At 39.5% G+C, this 25,891-nt stretch overlaps 1 pseudogene; it reads left to right on the top strand.

Annotated features, from left to right (window-relative positions):
- Positions 1-23,140: 23,140 nt before the first annotated feature.
- On the top strand, positions 23,141-24,049 carry LOC105471127 (large ribosomal subunit protein eL6 pseudogene; annotated as a pseudogene).
- The last annotated feature ends 1,842 nt before the right edge of the window (positions 24,050-25,891 follow it).

Consider the following 25,891-nt stretch of genomic DNA (forward strand, 5'->3'; position numbering starts at 1 on the left):
TATATTAATTCAAAATGGATCACAAACTTAAATGTAAAATACAAAACTAAAAATTTCCAAAAAACACATAGAGGAAATATTCAAAATCTAAGGCTAGGCAGGGAGTTCTAAAACTTGACTATAAAAGTGTGGCCCATAAAACGAAAAAATTATAAATTGGATTTCATCAAAATTAAAGTCTTCTGTCAAAGACTCTATTGAGAGGTTGAAAAAATAAGGTATAAACTGAGTAAAAATATTTGCCAACCACATTTGAAAAGAAATAGTATGTGGAATATATAAGGAACTCTAAAAGCTCACCTATACACTCACACAATTGCTGGTAGGAATGTAAAGTGGTGAAATAGCTTTGGTGAGCAGTTTGGCATTTCTCCAAAAATTAAACATAGAGCTATATGACACAGCATTTAACTCCTGAATATATGCCCAACAGAAATGATATATGTGCACACAAAAACTTATATATGAATGTTCATAGCAGCATTATTTATAATAATCCCAAAGTGGAAACTATTTGAATTATCAGTAAACAGATACACTAAATGCGGCGTATCTATACAATGCAACATTATTCAGCAATAAAAAGGAAGGAAGTACCAATACATGCTACATCATGGACAAATCTTGAAAATATAAGCCAGGTAAGAGAAGGTAGTCTCAAAAGGCCACATATTGCATGATCCCATATATATTTAATGCATGGGATAGGCAAATCTATAGAGATAGAACATAGCTTCGACATTGTTCAGGTATGAGGGAGGCAGAAATGGGAAGTGATTGCTCATGGAAATGGAGTTTCTTTTGGAGCTGATCAACTTGTTCTGAAATTATAGAATATGTGATGGTTACACAACCTTCTGAATATGCTAAAACTACTAACTTGTATGTTTTCAAAGGGAGAGTTTTATGATATACTAATTATATATCAATTTTTAAAAGTTAAACAATAAACAAAGCAAACAATTCAATCCTAAATCAGCAAAATTCAAATGAGATTTCACCAAAGATAATATGCAGATGGCAAATACATACATGAAGATGTTCAACATTATTAGCTACTAGGGAAAAGCAAGTAAAAACCACAATGAGCTATTACTACACACCTATCAGAATAACTAAAATAAGAAATAGTGACAACATCAACTGCCGATGAGGATGAGGAAAAACTGGATCATTCATTCATTGCTGGTGGCAATGTAAAATGGGACAACCCCTCTGGAAAACAGATTGGCAGTTTCTTTTAAAACTAAATGTACAACCAGCCTATGGCCCAGCAGTTGTACTCCTGCTGTTTCATTCATGTAAAAGCCTATACATTAAGCAGCTTGATTCATAATAGCCCAAAACTGGAAACAATCCAGATGTCTTCTAACGGGCTAAATTGGGTACACTTATACCATAGAATACTACTCAGCAATAAAAAGGAATGAACTATTAATACATGCAACAACTTGAATCAATCTCCAGAGAATTCTGCTGAGTGAAAACATGCCAATCTCCAAAGTTATATGCTGTATGATTTCTTATATGCATTTGTCATGTTTTCTTTTATAGTTCTGCAAACTGCTTTTCCAAAAGTATATACCGTGTTAAACTCTTTATCAATAGAGTAGGTATGGATGCCTGTCCCAGAACACCTTCATCAGGTGTGGAGTGCACAACTGGTTTTTAATTTCCGCTAAATTTATAGGTGAAAAATAGTACTCTATTGCCTCTGGGCTTATTTATTATTGACGCTGACAATCTTTAAATGTTTTTAAATCATTTGTATGATTTTATGATTAGTCTATTAGACCAAGGGATTCCTCTGGCTCTTCATGCATGAAGCAGTGGGCACAGGAGACACTATGAGCTGGTTAAAATTGGTTATAATTTGTTAAAGGTTACCATGAAACTAACAAACAGGTTTGAGTGTCAGAGGAATCCTAAGGTGAAATATAACCAAGAAGTCGAAAAGATGAACAGTACACCAACGCAAAGTCAGAGGTGGGGTCCAGACAAGATTTAGGCCTGATGGGGGTGGTCAGGAAATGATTTATTTATAGATAGCAATATTACAGCAGGCATCTTGTAAGCCAAGAGCTGAGTGTAGCCTTTTCTGGTGGAAAGAAGGATCAGGGACGCAGGTAAATATACAAAAATTGTGCAAGAATCAAATAACATAAAAATACAAATGGCAGAAAACTAGAGAGGCAACCCCAGGGCACAGTTTTAATTCCAGAAACAAGGCTTTAGTGTTTCAGTAGAGATGTAGCCTTTAAAACAAATACGGCAGTAGGGTGGTTGTTTGAAGACATTTGTGATTACGTTGTAGGTTGGGACATGCAAAATGTGAGATTGGTGAATGTGTATGCACTTTCATTGGTGAATAAAAGCAGAGAATTTACACTGCTTAGGAATGAAGGTGCTGAAGAAATGCTGACTGTGCTTAAGAAAAAGGGTATAAAGTTAGAAGAAGAAAAAGTGATTTCTATACACTAAGTTCTCAGTCTATAAAACTGCAAGATTAGAGAGCCCTCCTGTGCATACACATGGATGAACAGGATCTAAATTATACCTACAAGGAATGAAAATAGGCCAGTATCCCAGAATCTCTATGTTGGACAGCAGTAGAGAGATCTCTAATTCTCTGCCCTCAGCATAAATCTCTCCTGAAACATTTGTTTCTGTTAAGACCTTGAATAGCTTCTCCTTATGTTCTACCCTTGATAGAAATTTATTTCAGAAAAGATAACCTAATCTGTTTTGTAATACTATGATTTCCAGAAAATTCTCCCTTTGAATTGACTCATTTCTGTTCTCCTTCATAAATGCTATCAATAGCTCTCCCTCTGGAACCACATGAAACAATGGCAATAATACCTTTATATTTAAAAAGTTCTGACTATGTGACTCTATGTACACTATATTTTTTAGTTCCCACAACATTCAAAATAGGTAGTTTTTATTATCCTTACCTTTCCTGTAAAGAAATGGAAAGCAAAAGACATTGTGCAATATTCCCCAGTCAGTGCATGGTGACAACCAATATTTGAACCAAGACTTGTGTCTGTCTGTGTCTCAGGCTCTTTTCTCTTGAGATTTTGTTAGGTTCTGCTAAACTGCCTTACAAGTCTAATCCTGTATCCTTGCGAGAGTTAAATTTTGGAAGCCAGCTGTTCCATAAGACATAAATTTCTGCCACTGAAATATATTGTCACATCTGGTTCTAGTGATTTCTTTATGAAAAAGTATGGCCAGATTACGTAAAAGAACAGAGAGCTGGGATTTCAGATCGTGTGAACTGTTTGGGGTCTGCTTATCAATAGATGTTTGTTTCATAATCGTCTGGGAGATGTGTGGCAGAATTTGGTGGGAGACCTGCTTTTGTTATAACCTGGTAGGAATTTTGTGAGAGGGTAACTAATATCACTAACCCGCTCACCACGAACTATTACCTACCAAAGTACCTACCATTATCCACAAAAATAAACAAAGAACCTCAGAGTCAGTGAATGATCACGCTGGCTCAGGGCAATTAGCAACAGCTGGTGTTAAAGTCAGGTTTTTCAGGAGTGATCATGATAGACTAAGCGATCAAATTAGTGTAGAATGGAGGCAGGCAATCAGCTTCCTCTCTCTGCACACTCTCCTCTCATAGCCTAAGACTGCAGCAGCTCTTGGCAGGTTCAGCATTCTGTAATCGCCAATGGAGCCTTGAGGACTCGACCTCCATCCAGGCCACTTTCACACTTGTTGAAGTTCCATCCCCACCCTGGGCAAACTGCTGGGAGTTTTTTGTTTCACCCAAAGATAGCTTTTCTATCTAGAAAAGACTATTCAGTCATTTATTTTATTTTGAAAAATTGATATTCACTTTATTAAAGTCACCAATTTTTAATAACCTCATTCTTCCTTAAGCTTTAAGTTCAATTTATAAATCCTGTTATTCCAGTTATGCCTAGCACTTTTAGCAATCACTCTAATTGCCTTTGAACAATACTTGATCCCATTAAAAAACTAAATACTTTCACATATTTTATACTGCATTTATAAGTTTAATGCATTTTATTTCTCTTTAGAGTAATTCAATTGCCCAATTGGCAAACTTTCCCAAGGACTAAGTAATCTATATAAATCTAATAAATTAAGCTTATAAATATCGTGAACTCTGAGTTCTCTTAAGTGCTACATTATTATACTATACATATAGTTAGTAAGAATTTCACTGCAAGCCAGAAGTCTGAATTAATTACTTAATTAGACATTTTAAATTGAAGTTACAATGCTATCATTCAAATGCAATTTCTAAACATTACAATAAAAATTGATTATTTCCATAATTCAAAAGTATTAATATCGCTGGGTTTTAATTTTCTAAAATATTTCTCCACTTAATTTGCAATTCTGAGATTGAAAGATGCTTATCTCTTAAGGAGGGATGGAACCATCCTAAAGTAGGTACTTAATGACCAGAATTTTTGGCTTGGGCCCTAATGGGATGCAATAAATCTCATTTATATTTGATTCCATAAATTCAAGGAAGGTGTGGCACATGGCCTACATCTTTGGATTTAAGCCATATACATTACCTATTTCTTCCTTAGTCTATTCACAGAAATCTACAACTCTCTTGTTCCTGCCAAAATGATCACATGATGGACTTTTTGTCTCTCAATATATGAAATCAATTTCCTGCCCAGGCCTAAAGATCTTTGACCATGGCTAGATCCCTGCATTCTTTTTCATTGATTTTCTAATATTACAAATATTAAAATGAATTTTGGATGTTTCCTACGTGACTGGAAGTCATAGTTGATATGGAAATTTTACTGACAGACTTGTTTTTAACCTAATCTTTGGTTTTTATCTGACTTAGTATGAAATCATTTTGGATCCAAATTCTGCTCTCTTCTCCAGTTTCATGTCATCCTTGAATTTGATAAACTTGTCATTGTTATCTAAGGTAATGATAAGAATGTTGACTAAAACAGAACCCCATATGGCACTTTGGGAAGACTCTTCAGTTTGTCTTTGGTCCATAAATCAGCTCCCTTCAGGGATGTCATACCTGCCTGCACATGGAACTTATTTGGACAGCTTACTAAAACTCAACTTTTGGACTTCACTCTTTAGCCTAAAGGGTTGTAGCACAGGCATCTTGAACTATTTAACAACATCCCTAGGTGACTCTTAAGCAGCTGTTTTGGCATTAGTCCAAAGACCAGATTTCAAAGCTGCTACCTCTGTTTCTCTGTCTTGACCAAGGACAGAACTTAGACATTATCCAGTGCTGTAAGTCCAGACTCACTAGGTCTACAGTACCCCCATCCACCTGTTGATTAACTACAGCCTTAGAAGAAATAACAGTCTAGCATTACTTCTCCTTATAGTGCAGACAGATTCTAAAAGATCATCTCCTATCTCACCATGTGCTCAGGAGAATCCCCAGAGATCAACGTTAAATTCATTCACTAGTGTTCAGTCTTCAATATCTGCCTTATTTTCTTATAGAGTTAGGTCATTTCCTCCCTTTGTGCTATCCTCCTCCTCTACCACATCCTCTAGTATTGTCCTTGGTCTTCATGGTTGGTTTCTCAACAATTATCTGTGGTGGATTAGTGATCTTATTGTCAGCTTTCTCTAACCCATGAATGTAAGTTTTCCAGACCTGGGGAAACAAACACCAAATAGTTATATATTTTAAAACTAATAAAGCCATATCAAAGAGAATTCCAGCATAAAGATGCACAAATTAGGCTTCCAATCAATAATACTAGTTGTCTTCAATATGTAAAAAACAATTTGTCTGGTTTTCATCTGAATACTTCATTGACAAAATGATCTTTCTGCACTTATGGTTGATAATGACTCTACTGTGCTCTTTGTGTTCTTATTTTGTTTGGTATTCCCACAAACTTGGCCTTTTTTTTTCCCCACACTGCCTATTCCTGATACCCTCTTTTTCCAATCATTCTAATCTAAACATTCATAATAGAAATGCATTTTATCTTATGAAAAATACTGTCACCAGAACATCACCTCTTAAGAAACTATCTTTGCCCAATCCCCACTTAACTGACCATTCATACATAACTGGCCAGTCCAAGATGTCTGAGCATACACTTCCTGGATTTGGAGGAAGAGTGATCCAGGAGACCTAAGGGCTAGAGGGTCTGCACCAAAATTGGCCAGGGATCATGGAAGTTTCAGTCTTAGATAGTATGTGTCCAAGGGCCAGCAGAGGAATCAAGATAGTTCTTGCAGCTCTCCCCAAGTCGAGGTGCAGGAACTCCTGTGCACCTTGCCTCACATTTGTCCAGTGCATGCTGGCAATGTGAAATGAGGTTCCCTTTCACATACAGCCTGGTAGTTGACAGACAAGGACTTTACTTTCACTTCACTGCTAGGATCTTCAGCAGTTTCCTCTTTTGAGATTTCGGTTAAGCCAAGCAGACATTTTCCAGGTGTCAGGTTTTTCTTGTAAACATAGCCTTCTACTACTAGAGTAGGTGAGAGCTATATGCCCTCTTTGAATAATTCTCTACCTATGTCTATATTATAATAAATAAAATTAAAATGTATTATAGTGACTTAGTCTCAGACTCAGTGCTCCCTCACTCACAAATCTTTGTAAGCAAAGAAGTACCAAAACAGTAAGACAATTCACTATCTAAACTTGCTAAAGTCCTCACTCTTCATTCTTTCTGGTTTCTTAACACACACTATACAAGAAAGGTTTGTGCTGAGTCAAAAGTAACAATGTTGATGAGGCTCAGATAGCCTTCAGGTAGAATCAGGCAAGGGAATCATTTTCTAAGTGTCCAGGGAACACAGGACCAAACAGCATTCCAGATCAAGGGCACCATCCCCAAAGATGTTAGGCTGCTAGGTTTCCTATAACTCATTCATGCAGGGGAAAAACATCTGCCTAAATCTTCTTGACCAAACATCTATCTTGAAAAATCTCTAATTCCAATATAGAAAAAGTATTTGCTAATATGCTTTGCCCTAATTAAAAACTCTCTGGTGCATATTTAGATAGCAGTATTTGGAGCTATTGCTCATATGTGGATTTCTGATTAGGGTGTTTCATATGCTAATTAACACCCCTCGAGTATATATTAAGGTTAATTTGCAAACATACACATGGAGCTGTATAGACTGACATATTTTACAAAAACAACAGAAATGATTATCTCTTGGCGGGGTGTGGTGGCTCACGCCTGTAATCCCAGCACTTTGGGAGGTCGATGCGGCTGGATCACGAGGTCAGGAGATCGAGTCCATCCTGGCTAACACGGTGAAACCCCGTCTCTACTAAAAATACAAAAAATTAGCCGGGTGTGGTGGTGGGCGCCTGTAGTCCCAGCTATTCAGAAGGCTGAGGCAGGAGAATGGCGTGAACCCGGGAGGCAAAGCTTGCAGTGAGCCGAGATTGCACCACTGCACTCCAGCCTGGGCGACAGAGAAAGACTCCATCTCAAAAAAAAAAAAAAAAAGAAAAAGAAAAAGAAATGATTACTTCTTTACAGAGGTCCTTCTCAAGGTCTCCTGCCTGGTTATCCCTTGATGATTGCACTGCTCCTGGTAGATCCTCCACCTCATTCAGGGTTCCCTTCTCCCCTCCCTTCCTTTTCTTTTCTTTCCAGCCTCCCTAACTTTACTCCAACTTCTGCTTTATCCAAAAGCTCAATCTTCTTTATTTTCTCTCACAAAAGACCTTAATGGCCCAGTAAGAGACTTGACTATGTTTAAACAGGAGCCTAAATCTTCAGCATCAAAAAAACTGGCCTTACTTCACCAATGTATGGAGGTCTTAGTCCTCAGAAACATAATCACTCAATCCATTTGATGTCTGGGATGAACAGGGGATGTTTACATTCTACCCCGAGGAAGGTCACTTTATATCTTAGAATGTGCCAAGAGGTAGTGAGTTGAGATTTTATCCCCAGAACAGCTTAATTCATATCCTGAATCATCTGCAATCAGCTCACCTTTATAGGTGAGTGGACAGGTGGTAAGAGGGTGACTAGGGTAGGAGGTGGGAAGGTTCATGAGAAAGGAGGGTGCATGGGTGGAAGGTGAGAGGGTATGGGGGTAGGAGGTGGGAATTTGGGTAGTACTGTGGAAGGCTGGGCCTGCCTAGGGCCAGGGAGATATCTGTAGCACTCCAAATCTATTAGAATTCTCTGGTCCATTATATCTTATAATCCAACTGTTTAAATCCCTTCTTTCTTTTTCTCCCTTAAGCTTGGAGTCTTTGTTTAGCATGCTGATAAGACTTCTGTGATTCTGGAGAAAAGGAAGCCATTTTAAGTAGAAGTAAATGGAACAAAGTTTTTGTAAATTCTTTCTATGAGAATTGTGTGAGGTACTGAAATTCTTGCCTCATTATAGAAGACATTGTATGCAGAGAAGATGGCCAGTGACAGAAATGAGACTCAGAGAAAAAAAAACAAACCAGCAGTGTTTCTGAATGTTGAATTAAATTGAAATTCTGAATAAACAGGTAATAGGATTTATCATTCTGTAATAGAAGCATCATATTGCCAGGTAAACTAAAAAAGTATAATTTTGTGGTTCTCATTCCTGTGGGAGTATTATTGACTCAAGTAAATGAAACTATGTTCACTGAAAAAGTATCCATAAAACCTATCAATTAGAAAATTATTGTTGAGAGTCCACTGACTGCATCTTCTTGGTCTCCTGGAATATTTGATTTTTAGCTACCTTCAGGAAGACAGTGGGGTTGGTGTCCGCCATCCATCACCCACACACGTATGTGAGCCACCTAACTTCATAGCACCGGAACTACCCATAAGGCTTGATTTCAAATTCAGGGAGATGTTTTTCTCATTAAAAAAATTCGAGAGTTTCTGCATATATTTGCATGTTGACTTTTAAACATATGAAATCATATGTACAAAAACAAGTTTGATTGCATCTTACTATTTTGTAGGCCAAACTCAATTGAAATAATTGGCATGTGTGAAGAATTCTAAATTGATTAGGTTCTGAAGTATAGAAAAACAAAAAATGGGATACAGGGACTTAAAGAGAAAAGAGAAGTCATTTTAAAACCTTCCTAAATTCAGAAATAGAACGATCTAAAAAGAAATTTAAACCATAAACAAGCTAATTAAATCCAAACTTTCAAAATATCCTTTTGTTTAATATGACTGTATTCCTGTATTCATTTCAATAACAGAAAGACTTTTCTTTCTCCTCACCCTGGGAATTATAGGAGATTTCCTTAAGTTTATTGTCAAACTGCAGAAGCATCTGAAAAGAGTAGACACAGACTGCAGTGGAGTCTTGACATTCTAACGTCATTGAGAAACATTTCTATGTGACTGCTGTCACTTTGTGGAAATGAAAATAAATATAAAGCAGTTGATTATAATAAGATTAACAAAAGGGTGCTCGCTCCTTCTTGGTTTTAAATTTCCTCTGAAAGAAGAATGCCTTGTGTTTTGGTTTCTTACCAAATACCTATGATTGACCTCCCTTATTTTCAGAATTTACATAGCATCTGTTACTATATTTTTCACAAGTAAATTTGTTTTTCCCTTTTTTTCCAACTATAAAGACAAAACATAACTGAGAAAATAAGTTCAAATGTTTTAAGAAGGTGAAACCATCCCCAAATTACATAGCCAAGAGACCTCTTTATTTTCCAGATCTCTCTGCTTACATATATAACTTATTATACGTATCTCATGATTTTGATTTCAAAAGTCAAATTCTTTTAGCTATACTGCAGGCAACTTGCTTTTTTTTTTTTAACTGAACAACATGTTGTGAACATTTTTTCATGCCAGTTTATGCACCTCTCTCTTGTTTTGAATGTCTGCTTAGTATTCTGGGTTTTTTTTCCCTATATCATAATTTAATCAACTAGTACCATATTGAGAGACTTTTAAGTAATTTCAACTCACTCATTATTATAGACAATTCTGCAATGAAAATAATTGCATAAATTATCTTTGTGACCATGTGTAGGCATTGCAGTAGCGAGGCAAGGAAACGGATTCTCCTCTAGACCCTCCAGAAGTAAAATTGTAAGGAAAAAGAATAGGCAAAATTAAAGTTTTCAAACCTTTTACCAAACTACCCCCATAAAGATTGTACTAATTTATACAACCACTAAAAGCAAATTTGAGGGCTCCAGTATATTTTAAGCTTCCTGTGTATAGGTGCATTGTGCTAAGCCATTACAGATGGCATGATGCCATATCATGAGTACCTATGCCATATGCAGCTACAACCTGGCCCTGCAGAGTTCACAGGGCCACATGTGCAGCCCCACTGCTCCGGAGCACAATTCAGTCAGCTACTGCAAGGAAAGCAAACATTTCTATGGCTTGGCCTTCAAATCAATGAAGCCCTTCTTTGCAGTGGAGCTGAAGTTTGGGGCTCTGACTCAGAGCCACTGGACCCATTTACAAGTTATCAGTGAAGTACCAAGCCTGAAACCTCAGAAAGCTGATGTTTCTAAAATGGAAGGGAGCCAGGATGGAGAGGGTTGTGGTTTACTTAAGCCAACCAGAAACTTAAGTTCTACTCCTAATTTCATTGTTGAACCTTACTGAGGAGGAACAAAAAAGAAGTGTAGCTTTAATGGCTTTCAAACTTCAAATACCCTGAAATACACACACATACTCACCTACACACAAACATACACATACATATCCCCCAAAGAACACATACATACACACACACATACCCACAAACATATACAGATACATACAGAGCATAGAAAGTACATTTATTCATTCATTAATTCCCATTCACCCAACACTTACTAAGCTGCTATATGCCAGGCATTGTACTAGATAAATAGAGAAGGAGGAACTGGTGGGGAACAAGGCTTGTGGCCAAACTGATGCTGTGAACCCATCTCTAGTGGCCACTAAATGTGCTAATTATTCAGAACCACTTTTCTCTACAGAGTAGAAATTTTTCTTCAGAGGGTAAAGGGCATGACTGTTGAGCAAGGCCTGGGAAAAAGAATGTGGGTCTTGGAGTTTCAAGCATAGTTGGGTGAAGAAGTGGGAGGGGCACTCTGTATGCAAGGAGACAAGTACACAGCAACAAGAAAGAACAAGTCAAGGAACAACCGTGGAGAAAGCAAGCAGGGAGGTTTAGGGCAGGCTAAGGAACATCTCTAACATGGGGCCGTGGTGTTTGAACTTTTGTAGGGAAACAATGAAGGAGTTTGAGGAGGCCAGCAACATCATGTGCCATCTGTATTCCTACGTTCTCTGCAGAATTAATGTGCGAAGCTGCCAAGTGCCATTTAGCTTCTCCAGGGGCTGGCTGGTAAAGGACATGGACAATTCCTGATACAGAAAGACAGGTGCACCCTCGGGCTTTTTGGATGCACAGCTCATGTGTTTGGACCTGTTATTTTGGCATGCAGAGAGCTAACTTGCATGGTTTTCAGACTAGGGTGGCATAATGGGTTGGATAGAATGGTGAAGAAGTACTAGAGGAACATACAGTATAACGTAATGAACACTGGACTGGAAGTCAGGGGACTTGAGTTCTACACACAACTTCCCAGCAATGAGCTCTACCATGCAAACTTGAGCAAATTAATACCATATGTTTCTGGGACTCAGTTTTCCCACCTGTGAAATAAGGGTCTGAGGTGGGCCATGTTTGGCAGGGGTCGGGTAAGAGGTTCAACTGTGCTGATGACACCTGAAGCACTTTCACTGTGACTTTAGGCCTGGAAACCCTGGGTTTCTGGGCTAAGAACGATGCTTATAACAGACAACACTGTACAGCTCAAGTTTCTCTTTACCCACTCATCACTAAGTGATCACATGCCTTAGTTTATTTGTTTGCAAACAACAGGTCACTGAGCAAACCTTACTGGCTATTTGGTCCAACAGCACAAGCCAGGAGTTCAGAGCCAGGACTGATGGATACCATTGCTGAGTTGCTAGATGGGAGGCAGGGGGCACTGTTGGGTGGATGGTGTTCTTGAGAACATGGATCTTTGCTGAAGACTGAGTGGAAGAAAGCAGAAAGGGAGACCACAGAAGGAGGGGAATACAGCAACGTATGTTTGATCACCTATGCAGAGACACAGTAAATTAAGAAGCAAACAGCTTAAAATAAGCAGCTAAGTTTCTTACAGGTTATAAGAAAAACTGGGCTTCAAAAAATCAGAGTATTCCCCAGAAATTCACATTTATGACAAACATTAATTTCCCGATTTCAAGGAGACTGACCATATGAGTCATCCATTAAGCAAGGATTTCTGAAGCAGCCCTAGGCTAAGGGCTCTTCTAGCTGTATAAATTGGAAATCAAGATTTCACAGGTAACCCAGGGTCAATGTTGAGAGTTCAGTTTGTGTATTTTGTTGGAAAATACTAGAATACCAGGCTTTCTTCCTGAGACTGGATGTGGGGCAGGGAATTTGGCAAGATATAGAGTTAATTCAAGTTCAGACACTGGCAGGAGAGCAACTTTGACACAGGAAAACCTTTTTGACGGCTAAATATACAGACAACACTGCCTTTCTTCCCTGGAAAACTTTGATGGTTGTGCCTCACTGAAGCCTTCCAGGGAGATTTAAGAGAACAATTTCTTGTGGTTCTGTCTAGCTTTTATGATTTGATGAATTAAATAGGTCTCCCTAGATGTCATTCTCAACCAAGGAGACTAAAGGAGAACCCGGGGTAATGCCAGGTCATGTTACAGTATAAGAATAAAAGCCACGGGAGACAACTCAGTAGAAAAATCATCATGTTTTAAACTTTGTTTTTTGCTGTTTTGATGCAAGAGAATCAGTGAATTAGAGAAATAAGCCTGGGCCAACTAAGCCTATTACTACAGGGCCTTTGGCTATTACTTGCTGACAGATTGCTTCTGACTCAAAAATTCAGAACTTGCTCACCATTAACTGCATACTTGATGCTTATGCCAATAATATTCTTTGTTCCAGAAAGTAAAATTCGGAAAACTCTGAGGGGACTTTGAAGTAAACTGTGAAGCAAGTGGCACATCAACATCCTGGATGCTTTGTGTAATTTTCTCTGTCACCATTAACGAAAAGAATGAAGTACTGGCAACCTGCCAGAGAAATGTTCAACGACGGTTTGAGTGCTTCGCTTTGAGTGCATTTGAATGAAGTATTGGATGCCTCCAGAGGTATTTGGTAAGTCGAGTGTAGGAAGCACAACTTGTTGTCTCGTAACCATGCTCCTACATGCTGGGCCTAGAGGCAGGAGCTTCCTTCCTTTCCTGATTTTACCCCTGCAGTCCTTTCCATCCTCCCACTCCTGTGACCTCTATTAAAATCTTCTAGAGAGTTAGCATCTAGAAGACAGCCTAGGGTTTCCAGAAAGGCAGTCAGTTAAAGATGATGCCATACTTTGCAGTGGGTTACGGAGAGTATCAGAGTAAGGAGGAAAGAGGCTGTTACCCTGACGTCGACGTCCATCATGTCATTGTATTTTTCAACACTTCAGGGCTGAAATATGAATGCATTTTAACATCTGTATGAACACCTGTTATGGGCTGAATTGTGCCCTCTACCCTCCCCCAAATTCATATGTTGAAGCCCTAGTCCCCAGTACTGTGGCTGTATATGAAGATAAGGTTTTTAAAGAGGTGGTTATAACGCCATCAGGAGGGGCCCTAATCTCATATACCTGGAGTTCTTATGAAGACAAAGAGACACCAGACACCAGGGATGCACATGAACAAAGGAAAAGCCCTGTGTGAGGAGACAGTGAGAAGACGGCCCTCTGCAAGCCAAAGGGAGAGGCCTCAGGTCAAGCCTGCCAGCACCTTGATCTTGAACCCCTGGGCCTCCAGAACTGTAAGAAAATAAGTGTCTGTTGTTTAAGCCACCCAGACTGTGATATTTGTTATGGTGGCCCTAGCAAGTTAATTCAACTTTAATGCCGGCAAACTCTCCCACTTTCTGGGTAATTTTTCCTTTTAATTCAAACAATGATGACAACAAACAAACATAATAATAGTCCGATTCTGTGCAATGTGGAGATGTGGTCATATAATATTCTTCTCTACCCTCCTTTACCTTACCACCTTTAAGTAAATTTTTGAGAATTCTCTTAGGAATGCTTTTATGTTCCATTAAACTATTCAGTCATCTCTGGAATCCCCAGCCAGCTTTTTTGCTCTGGACTGGGATTTCTTTTCTTCCAGTCATTCATCTTTTACTATCTCATAACTTGCTTCCTCCTTAGGTATGGACATTAGATTCTCTCATATGGGCATTGGTAATTCCTTGAAGTACCAGCTAAGACCATGCAACAATGTTTGCCAAAGGATTGTTGTAGTACTGGGCATAAGAGGAGACAATTAAAATGCAAAAAGAGAACATTAAAAACTAGCTTCTAGAGAGGATATCTCCTAGAAGCTCCTCCTAGGGTTTTTCACAGGCTGTCTCATTTCTTAGGCTTCCTGCATTTTGTCACGAAGGGCCCACCTAACCTGTATGCACTGAAGGACTGACCTTGTCTTTTAGCCATTACTGAGGCCTCCAAACTCATCTCAGTCCCAAGAAAAAAGAAATGTTTTCTTTTATAAAGATAGGATCAAGCTGCTATGGCTTATTTTCTGCCCTAGATAGAAAGTTGACAGAGGAGATTTCTCCTCCCTTCAGAAGACATCCTCACATCCACTCACAGCGTGCGTACTTGCCCACAGCAAGGGAATCCCAGGATTCTGTGTTTCATTTTCAAAGTTTTGCCCACAGTTGTGTAACTAATGGAAATAGTAACACATGACAAGTCACTCAAAATAAGCTGTTCTATTACATTGGCTAATTAAAAATTAATTTTAACAAAATTGCAAAATGTCTTTGGCACATGAGAGATGACATTTCTTGACTTAGTAGAGAGCAAAAGAATCATATCTCAGCGTATCGCTTTCCCAAAGATTCTCTTATTGGTGGTTGAAAGTTGTAAACTAATAAGAAAAAATCCCCATGAAAGAAGAACATTTGGGGATAAGAAGACATGTTACTCAAGAGTACATACTTTTCTCACATTCTTTCCAACTTTAATCTTCTAATATCCTCACTGTAGTGATGACAACCACAACATAGATTTTCTGACCTATATTGGTAACAGCACTCTGCTGTAAAAATAACAGCAGCAGCAACAATAACAGTAATAATTTAGATACCATGTATTTGGGTCATCAAATGTGAGAGGCACTATGTTACTGCTTTACAAATGTTATCTTAAGTAATCTTCATCATAACCTACTCTGAAGTAGGTAACATTACTCCTATTTTAGAGATTAATAAATTAGATGTAGAAAAGTGAAGTAATTTGCCCCTTAATCCCACTTCTCAGAAAGTTTTTGTGTTTACCGTTACTCTCTTTTCTTTTCCTAAATTGATTCTAGGGATATTCTTTTGTGTAAGAGAACATGATGCTGACAATATTTTATTTAATTCAGTACTGGCATTCCTCTTAGCCAGAGTAATAATAATGTCAGATCTCCCCTCCCACCCCACCTCCCAGGAAAACCTAATATCCTGAATTGATCTTGGAAACATAAAATGGTCTTAAAGTTAGCTTCTTTCAGATTGGTAATTTAATTCAACTGGGCCAGGATTCAATGAGGGGCTAGAAAGGCCACAATGTATACTATGCTACGAGAATACAAGGTTGAGCAAGAGACTGTCCCTGCTTCACAGAGCTTGCATTAGTATTGTCACCAAAGCCTCCTCTTTAGGGACAGGTTGCATGGTACATGCTTTCTGTAAATGCTTCAGGTACAATTCTATGAGGCGCTAAGCTTATCCTTTGCTCTCTGAGAATAGGAATCAAATTCAGCCACAGGATCCATTTGAAACATCGTCTAGAAATAGTAAAGGACCAGTGACTCTTCATAAGTGATAATCCTGGCATTTGGTGGTCAAATGTTTGCAGATAAGAAAAACCTCTTCCTTTCTAATCACAAATGGAAATACAGTAATTGCTAGCTGGATTCCTGCCTAAAGAACCTTTAGGGGAAGGGCTGAGGTGAAAGGCTGCAAACTAGTCAGCTAATGAGAAAGCACAACGCTGGGGCAGTCACTGGTCTGAGTAATACTCAACTTACTGGCAAAACATTGAGTAAAGAAATTAGCAGATTGGGCAATGATAAACCATGGGCAGGCAAAGGTTGTGAAGCTACTAAGATTTCTTGGGTTGGAAAACAATGTCAAGAAATTTAATATTGCAAAATAGCATCTTATTTCAATGGGAAAAAATATTCTGGTACTGCATTCAGAGAAACTAATAAATACTAACGGCTACTTCTAGGGAGTGATAGCCATCCAGTGAGCCCAAGGCTGGGATGTTTTTACTGATCCTAAACCTAAGAGGGGCAGTATTGGTCCTGTTTTTAAGATGAAGAAACAGAGACGATAGAGGTCTAGGGTTGGGTCATTCCAGCTCATGACAACCAATTGTTAAATTTTCAAATTTTCAAGAATTTTTTTTCTTTTTTCTTTTTTTTTTGTTTTTGTTTTTGGAGATGGAGTCTTGCTCTGTCCCCCAGGCTGGAGTGCAATGGCGCAATCTCGGCTCACTGCAACCTCTGCCTCCTGAGTCCAAGTGATTCTCCTGCCTCAGCCTCTCGAGTAGCTGAGATTACAGGCAAATTTTCAAGCATTTTGAAAGCTGATTATTAAACTGTTGGTAGTTTGAAATCAACCATGGTTGGAGTCTTTATACTGAGGAAAGAAGCAAACACTACAAATTAAGCCTGTTGTTTTCTTGTGGAGAGCTGGTTTTCCAGCCCACTGCTATTCAGAGAGTTTAGTTATTTGTTCAAAGTCACTCTATTCTATAGTCAATCCAAAACCTGAGTTTTAATTTGCTATGCTATATTGATTTATTCCCACTGTAAGAGGAGAGATATAGCTTAAGCTATCCAAATGCCTGATAATAGAAATTTAAAGCCAATCATTAGGTATCCTTCCATGTACCAGGAATTTGTAACATTTCACATTTTCCAATTTTGCCATAGTTTTCATACTCTTTCTCAATTTCTGTTTTTAAGTCTTCATCCGACTCTTCTGCATGAGCCATGTTCTTAGCGACACATTATAGTAAAGCACTTAAGAATTTCTGCAAATTAACTGGAAACAGATATTTTGGAGGCATCTATGTAGTGTTGCTAACATTGACCTTTCCTCCTGGCTTGCTAGTCTTACCTATGACAACTTGGAACTCCATCCTTGTTCTTGTTTCCCAAGGCTTGGCCCTCTCAAACACCATAGTTCTGTGTGTTTTTATGCATTACCATTTCACCCTTGTCATCAAAGGAGGAGTTTCCAGGCCACTAGAGATCTTCCCAGTGAGGGAGGAAGGGCAGCTTTAGAAGATCATGAACGAGGTTTGAGTGTTCTTTATATGCAAACTCCTGTGTAACTCTTTTCCTTTCTCTGGGGTAGAGGTCGGTGGGGCAATGACAGTTCTGACCCTCCTTCTTTCCTCCTTTCTTGCTCATAAATTTTCAACTTTGGCCGGGCGCAGTGGCTCAAGCCTGTAATCCCAGCACTTTGGGAGGCCGAGGCGGGCGGATCACGAGGTCAGGAGATCGAGACCATCCTGGCTGACACGGTGAAACCCCGTCTCTACTAAGAAATACAAAAAACTAGCCGGGCGAGGTGGCGGGCGCCTGTAGTCCCAGCTACTGGGGAGGCTGAGGCAGGAGAATGGCGTGAACCCGGGAGGCGGAGCTTGCAGTGAGCTGAGATCCGGCCACTGCACTCCAGCCTGGGCGGCAGAGCGAGACTCCGTCTCAAAAAAAAAAAAAAAAAAAAAAAAAATTTTCAACTTCATCAGCACTTGTATCCAGTGATCTTGAAAATCTGTAACTGCCTCTTTCATCTTTCTTCCTTTTTTTTAATGTCTTTCTAGAGCTTGATGTCTTTTTATTTCCTCCCTTTGGCATTTGTCTTCTTTCTCAGAATCATTCACAAAATATGGGATTATAGTCTTAACTACTGCAATCAAAACTTCTTCTGAAATCTCACCATGTACAGGGTTATCTAGCGTGGGTGCCAGGTGGTGGGTGTAGCTACAAGCACCAGTCATCTGATGAGCTGCTCCCTTTTAGGCTCCTAGGTTACTGGGGTAAAGATTATACTTTGTTTTGTCCTCTGGCTTTTTGCTTAAGTGAGATAACTGCTTTCTTCACATGTTAATAAGAAGTGTAGTCAAATTGGTTGGGCGCGGTGGCTCATAAGTGTAATCTCAGCACTTTGGGAGGCCAAGGCAGGCAGATCACCTGAGGTCAGGAGTTTGAAACCAGCCTAACTGACATGGAGAAGCCCCGTCTCTACTAAAAATACAAAAATTAAGCGGTTGTGGTGGCACACGCCTGTAATCCCAGCTACTCGGGAGGCCAAGGCAGGAGAATCGCTTGAACCCAGCGGGGCGGAGGTTGCGGTGAGCCAAGATCGCGCCATTGTACTTCAGCTTGGGCAACAAGAGCAAAACTCTATCTCAAAAAAAAAAAAAGTGTCAAATTTATATAAATGGAAGAAATAGGAATATCACAAAAAAATAGGAATTCTCTAAAAGACAATAAATTCTTATCATGTAAGGTATATTTGGCTTAAAATATTTTAAAGGAAATGGAACCGCAGTTCAGAATGGAAGTCTCCTTCCAATCATTCTTCTTTCCTACCCGTTGGGCCAGAGATGACCCCAGCCAAGTCAGCAGACACTGAGTCAGGAGCTCTCCACCATTCCTGTAGCCAAACCAGCAAGAACCATAGTGGAAACAAAAAGCCAGAAACTGCAAACATTGCAGGATGAGAAAAGGAAATCTCATCTCTGTAGTGAGAAGTAGTATGTTCCTGGGAATGCAAGTGGTGAAGAATAAAGGATGGAGAGGAAGGTAGTAGAGAAAGAAAGTAAAAGTAAACATAAATAAAGAGACCTAGGGAATCAGGAAAACTACAAAGGTCACACCCAAAGGCCTCACAGTGAGAACTCCCTCCCTGACGCTATCAGGTGATGATACCAGATGACATGAGCAGGGGAAACATTCAGGACACAGCCAGTCCCATAGCAACTTCATTACAGACTATGAAGCCACAAGGAACCTAGTGGAGACCTGGAGTCAGTGGCCCAGTCAGAGAGAGACTATGATGTCAGTATCTTGTAATGTACACCAAAGGAGAGAAGAGGCAGGGATCTAATGGGTAATTTTACCCATTAGATGTCACAGATCTAATGGGTAATTTTTATGTAGTGTATACACCTTAGCTCAGCTTCCAAAGAATGCCAGTTACACACCCAGTTTCAGGGTGTTAAAGGCATGTACAAGGCACTAAATAAAGACCATTGAAAACCTGGCTCCTTATATGTACCCAATTTCTGAGTAAGGGCCCCACTGAGTATGATTGTTTTCTACGTGCCGATATCCAAATTACAGGGATGAAATCATATCACACCACTTTGGGTAGAAAATATGAATTGCCAATCCAGTATCTATTACCCCTCCACTTTTTAAAACAGTTTTACTGAAGTATAAACAACATAAAATAAACTGCACATATTTAAAGTATACCATTTGATAAGTTTGGGTATTGAATTATACCCATGAAACCATCACCATAATCAGGAGAGTGAACATATCCATCATTCCCCAATTTATCCCCCTGCCCCTTTGTAATTCCTCCCTCCCACCCAACTCTCTCTGTAGGCAACCACTGACTTACTTTCAGTCATTAGGGATAAGTTTGCATTGTCTAGAGTTTTATATAAATGGGATCACAGGGCATGTAGTTTGAACTCTTTCTCTCAGCATAACTATTTTGAGATTTGTCTAGCTTTCTTATATATCAACGATTCACTCCTTTTCATTACAGAGTAGTATTTCATTGTTAGGATGAACCACATTTATTTATCAGTTCCCCAAAAGATGGACATTTGGGTTGTTTCCAGTTTTGATCTGTCACAAATATAGCTATGAAGATTCACTTTATTTTTACCAAAAATAAAGCAAACAATCAAATCCCTGACTTTGTTCTAAACATTGACATTACCAGTTGGGGCTGCATGATAACTCCATAGTTCTTAGGTGCTTTTGCCATCATGGGACCCTTCCTCCATTTAAATAATAAAATTAAAATTATATTTTACAACTGCACTGTTAAACACAATCCTGACAATTTATTATTGTATACTCATATTTACCGTATTCACTTTTTCTTCTGATTTTAAAAGAAATTAAATGAAAAACATTTTTGTAAGTCCCTAAAAGTATGGCGAGCTCTAGGTGCCTGCTATGCCTAATGGATAAGTTGACCCTGTGCCCAGCTAAAAGTACTTTTTTTTTTTTGAAACGGAGTCTCACTCTGTTGCCAGGCTGGAGTGCAGTGGCGCGATCTCGGCTCACTGCAACCTCCATCTCCCAGGTTCAAGTGATTCTTCTGCCTCAGCCACCTGAGTAGCTGGGACTACAGGCACGTACCACCACGCCCAGTTAATTTTTGTATTTTTAGTAGAGACAAGGTTTCACAATGTTGGCCACGATGGTCTCGATCTCTTGACCTTGTGATCCACCTGCATCGGCCTCCCAAAGTGCTGGGATAACAGGCCTGAGCCACCATGCCCGGCCCTAAAAGTGCTCTTTACCAGACTCTCTTGTGCAAAGGGTAGCCTGCAACATCATCTCAGAGTTCCTAAGAATTCTGGAAGGGATGATTCTTCACTCTTCTTTATTCTTTCTGCCTAGATTTAAGGATGTGAAAATCATAGATTCAGCAGCTATCTTGCAACCATGAAGTGACGATGTCTTCTTACTAAGGATGGTAGAGCAAAATAAAGAAAAAGATTTTTCCTAATGGTATTTTGGGCTGCAACATTACACCAGTATCTTGTTAGATGAGAAAAAAAAATCCTACTTGTTTAAGCTAATGGGGGTTTGGTTTTCTGTTATGAGCAAGTAGCTTCTCTCCTAAGTCATTCATCGCTGCAGGACCTCAGCACTGTTTTGTGGGTTAGACACAACGTTAGCACATCATACAAATCAGTCCTAAACATCAGGAAGCAGCCTAAGGACCTGGAAACTTATGTAGTAACCACAGCACAGAGGGTGAGTGTAAGACTTAATAATTCTCCAAGAATAAATGCAATGTGGAACTTCTGCTCAACCTCCCAGGTGTGTCTGTAAAGCAGGAGGACTGGCAGCAGCCACGCTGGCTGTCACAAGGACATGGAAGTGCTCACTCTATAATGAGACAGAACCTTGAGATCCAGGCGTTTGCTGCATACACTTGGCCAATCCTGCACTGTTTACAGCTGCTGGGAAATCCTGAGGGGAAGAGTATAATAAGAAAGAGAATTGACTCAATCTTTTCAGGGATATGTAGCTCCGGGATAGACCCTTCAGAGACGGGGTAACAGGCCACCTTCTATTGCTCCAGGTTCATGCAGGATGAACCTCCTGTGGAAGAGGGCCAGGGCACAAGCTTGAGGTAGTCCCTAATCTTGCTGTACTGGAATTCTAGTGGGTGGCAGGCAGGTGTCCCTGGATCCCTGGGCTGTGCTGAATTCCTTAGTAATCCTAGAGTAGCAAAAGAAAACTCAACCATGCAAAATAAAAACCGAAACAGAAAAGTTTCTTGATGGCACTTGTAGGGCAAAGATGAAAAGGTTGAATGTGTAAAGAACAGCAGTTTCTACAAGTCTAATATGAATAAGTCAGACAAGTTATTTTTGGTAAAAGGCTTTATGAGAGGCCCTACTCTACTGGGACTGATGATGAGGGTAATATCTTTTACATATTCATTTTCATTTTTGTTTATTTTTAATTTTTTACATATTCAGCAAACACCTATTAAGTACTAGGTTTGTAAAACACCATGAGAACGTCAGTGACCTGGCAGCACAAATTAGACAAAACCAAAGACAAAATAGGCCAACAAACTAATAATAGCCATAATGAAAACATAATGAGGCATGGGAGGCACTGTGAGTATTTAGATTCCTAAACTTGTCTGCATATTGAAATCTCCTGAAAATCTTTTAAAAATTCAACCACAATCTCTGGGAGGGGACCAGCAGGTTTTGAAGCTCCCCAGGGGATTTTAGTGTGCAGACAGGTTTGGGAACCACTGATAGAAGAAGGGAGCTCTTGTTTATCCAAAAACAATTCAGGAATATTTTGAGCTGAGCCTTGAAATCATGCTACTCGAAGTGGGGTCCCTGGGAGCTTGTTAGAAAAGTAGAAACTTGGGACCCACCCCTGAGCTACTCATTCAGGCCTGCATTTAAAACAAGATCCCCGGCTGATTGTAGATGCAGTAAAGTTTGAGAAGCACTGCAAAGGAAAACTCAGACAGGCTATGCTAGGAAAGCAGGTATTACCTGAGTATACAGTATATGTAGAGGAGAAGAGGGAGGAAAGATTGGGGAAGTACACCAGGGCCAGGTAGTTGAAGGCCTCGGATCCTCTTCCAAAATATACCTCTAAGATGATATGTATATTCTAGCAACACTGCCAGAGAAGAAATGCTTTAGACCTTTCTCTATATGTTTGACCTCAAAAAAATTAAGAAAATCCAATCCATTGCCCTTTATCAAAATGTTTTGGAACCCTATACGGGTTATTCACATTATCCAACTTAGTCATTCTCTTTATTCTTTGAATATACAACTGTTTTCAGACATTCAATTAACTCCTAAAGAATAAATATTTACTATAACTAGAGATATTCAGAGAAAGGTACTAAGGGCTCTACTGACAATCTGAAAAAAACATTTTCAGCATTAGTGGAGTGTATAGCTTTGCTAGGTAACTACTGTAAAGAATACAACTATTGTAAAAAACACGGCCAGGCGCCGTGGCTCAAGCCTGTAATCCCAGCACTTTGGGAGGCTGAGGCGGGCGGATCACGAGTTCAGGAGATCAAGACCATCCTGGCTGACATGGTGAAACCCCGTCTCTACTAAAAATACAAAAAAATTAGCCGGGTGTGGTGGCGGGCGCCTGCAGTCCCAGCTACTAGGGAGGCTGAGGCAGGAGAATGGCGTGAACCTGGGAGGCAGAGCTTGCAGTGAGCAGAGATCTCGCCACTGCACTCCAGCCTGGGCGACAGAGCAAGACTCCGTCTCAAAAAAAGTAATTTAAAAAAAAAAAAGATAGACCGGAAGCCGAGACCTTAGTTCTCTTTCCCATCTTGCAAGATGGCGGGTGAAAAAGTCGAGAAGCCAGATACTAAAGAGAAGAAACCCAAAGCCGAGAAGGCTGATGCTGGTGGCAAGGTGAAAAAGGGTAACATCAAGGCTAAGAAGCCCAAGAAGGGGAAGCCCCATTGCAGCTGCAACCCTGTCCTTGTCAGAGGAATTGGCAGGTATTCCCGATCTGCCATGTATTCCAGAAAGGCCATGTACAAGAGGAAGCACTCAGCCACTAAATCCAAGGTTGAAAAGAAAAAGGAGAAAGTTCTTGCAACTCTTACAAAACCAGTTGGTGGTGACAAGAACGGCAGTACCCGGGTGGTTAAACTTCGCAAAATGCCTAGATATTATCCTACTGAAGATGTGCCTCGAAGCTGTTGAGCCATGGCAAAAAACCCTTCAGTCTGCATGTGAGAAAACTGCGAGCCAGCATTCCCCCGGGGACCATTCTGATCGTCCTCACTGGACGCCACAGGGGCAAGAGGGTGGTTTTCCTGAAGCAGCTGGCTAGTGGCTTGTTACTTGTGACTGGACTTCTGGTCCTCAATCGAGTTCCTCTACGAAGAACACACCAGAAATTTGTCATTGCCACCTCAACCAAAATCGATATCAGCAATGTCAAAATCCCAAAACATCTTACTGATGCTTACTTCAAGAAGCAGCAGCTGCGGAAGCCCAGACACCAGGAAGGTGAGATCTTTGACACAGAAACAGAAATATGAGATTACAGAGCAGCGCAAGATTGATCAGAAAGCTGTGGACTGACAAATTCTACCAAAAATCAAAGCTGTTCCTCAGCTCCAGGGCTACCTGCAATCTGTGTTTGCCATGACAAATGGAATTTATCCTCACAAATTGGTGTTCTAAATGTCTTAAGAACCTCATTAAATAGCTAACTACAAAAATAAAAAATAAAAAAAAATTTTAAAAACCACAACATTTATCTGTATGTCAAGGCTCGGGTGTGTATACAGTCATGCCCCCATATCCATGAGGAATTTCTTGCAGGACCCCTGTGAATACCAAATCTGAAGATGCTCAAGTCCTTGATATAAAATGGATTAATATTTGCATATAACATATGCACATCCTCCCATATACTTTAAATCATCTCTAGACTATTTATAATACACAATACAATGTAAATGCTAGGTATATAGTTGTTATATCATTTTTTATTCATATCGTTTTTATTGTAGTGTTTTTTTTTTTTCCAAATATTTCTAATTTGCACTTGCTTGAATCCACAGATATGGAACTCATGGATATGGAGGGTTTATTGTACACAAAAGTCGGGTTCCTTAGTTAAGATAAATTTACTCTAGTACTTCCTGATTAAAGGATGTAATCCAATTCTATATGGTTAATTGTTCTGAAAGGCATTATTTTTAGAAGGGCTTTGGTCTATGTATAGTATGAAAATACATATGCAAACATAAATGTGTTTATGTGTGTGTTTCAGTAATATGAAAATGTTAGTAGTTTTCTCTGGTACAAGATTAGATTATGGGTAATTTTTTACTAGAGCACATCTATGTTTTCTATAGTAGGCATGTGTAACTTGTATAATAAAATGTTATTTTCTTTCAAGAAGAAAATGGTGTTAAAAGCGAATACAATAAACTTCCATTTTACATAAGAAAACAAAACCAACAGAGGTTCTGAGCAAGGAGCTCCCAGCACTGAAGAGGGCCTCCATGTCATCCCACCCTGCCCCAGGGCTTCCTTGTGCTCCAAGTCTATGACTGGCCTGTTGCTCTGAGATGCTTTAAGGCACTGCAGAGCATAGAGAAAAGATGAGCGAGTCTGGAATCAAGTGGCATACACCCCTGTTCTCCCCCTTCCTAGCTTTGTTTCCTTAGACAAGAAACTATTTTGCCTCTTTGCCTTCACCTGTAAAATGGTAATACCTACAGCTCTCATAAGATTTTGTGAATCTTAAACCAGTGACAGTCATCAAACATTATTCAAATGGGAATTCCTATCATTAATTTTTAGGAGCAAAAACTAGAAGCAATAAATTATCAACTCATCACTATTTTTACATTCAAATGATTGAGACTGTAAGCTCCTGGAAGGCAGAGACCACACATTTATATAGCAGCTAGACAGACATCATATGCAGATATGTGCTTAATTCAAGTTTAGATGATGATAAAGGAATAGTATTCTAATTTTTAAAAATTAGCTCAGGGCTGGGCACTGTGGCTCATGCCTGTAATCCCATCACTTTGGGAGGCCAAAGTGGCAGGATCACCAGAAGCCAGGAGTTCAAGACCAGCCTGGGCAACATAGGGAGATCCCATCTCTAAGAAAAAATTTAAAAAGTAGCTGGGCATGGTGGTGCATGCCTGTAGTTCCAGCTACTCAGGAGACTGAGCTAGGAGGACTGCCTGAGCCTGGGAGGTCGAAGCTGCAGTGGGCTATGACAGTGTCACTGCACTCCAACCCAGGCAACAGAGTGAGACCATGCCTCAAAACAACAACAACAACAACAACAAATAGCTTAAAATGTTCTCATTTGTTGCATATTAAATATATCTTCCAGAAATAGGGTTGCCAGATAAAATACAGGATGCCTGGTTAAATTTGAATTTCAGATCAACAATGGATATTTTTTTGGTATAAGTATGTCCCATGCAAATCATATGTTGTTTATCTGAAATTCAAATTTAACTCGACATTCTGTAGTTTTCTTTGTTAAACCTGGCAACCTTATGCAGA

The sequence above is a fragment of the Macaca nemestrina genome, chromosome 6 (genome assembly GCF_043159975.1).
Source record: "Macaca nemestrina isolate mMacNem1 chromosome 6, mMacNem.hap1, whole genome shotgun sequence".
Classification (NCBI taxonomy): domain Eukaryota; kingdom Metazoa; phylum Chordata; class Mammalia; order Primates; family Cercopithecidae; genus Macaca; species Macaca nemestrina.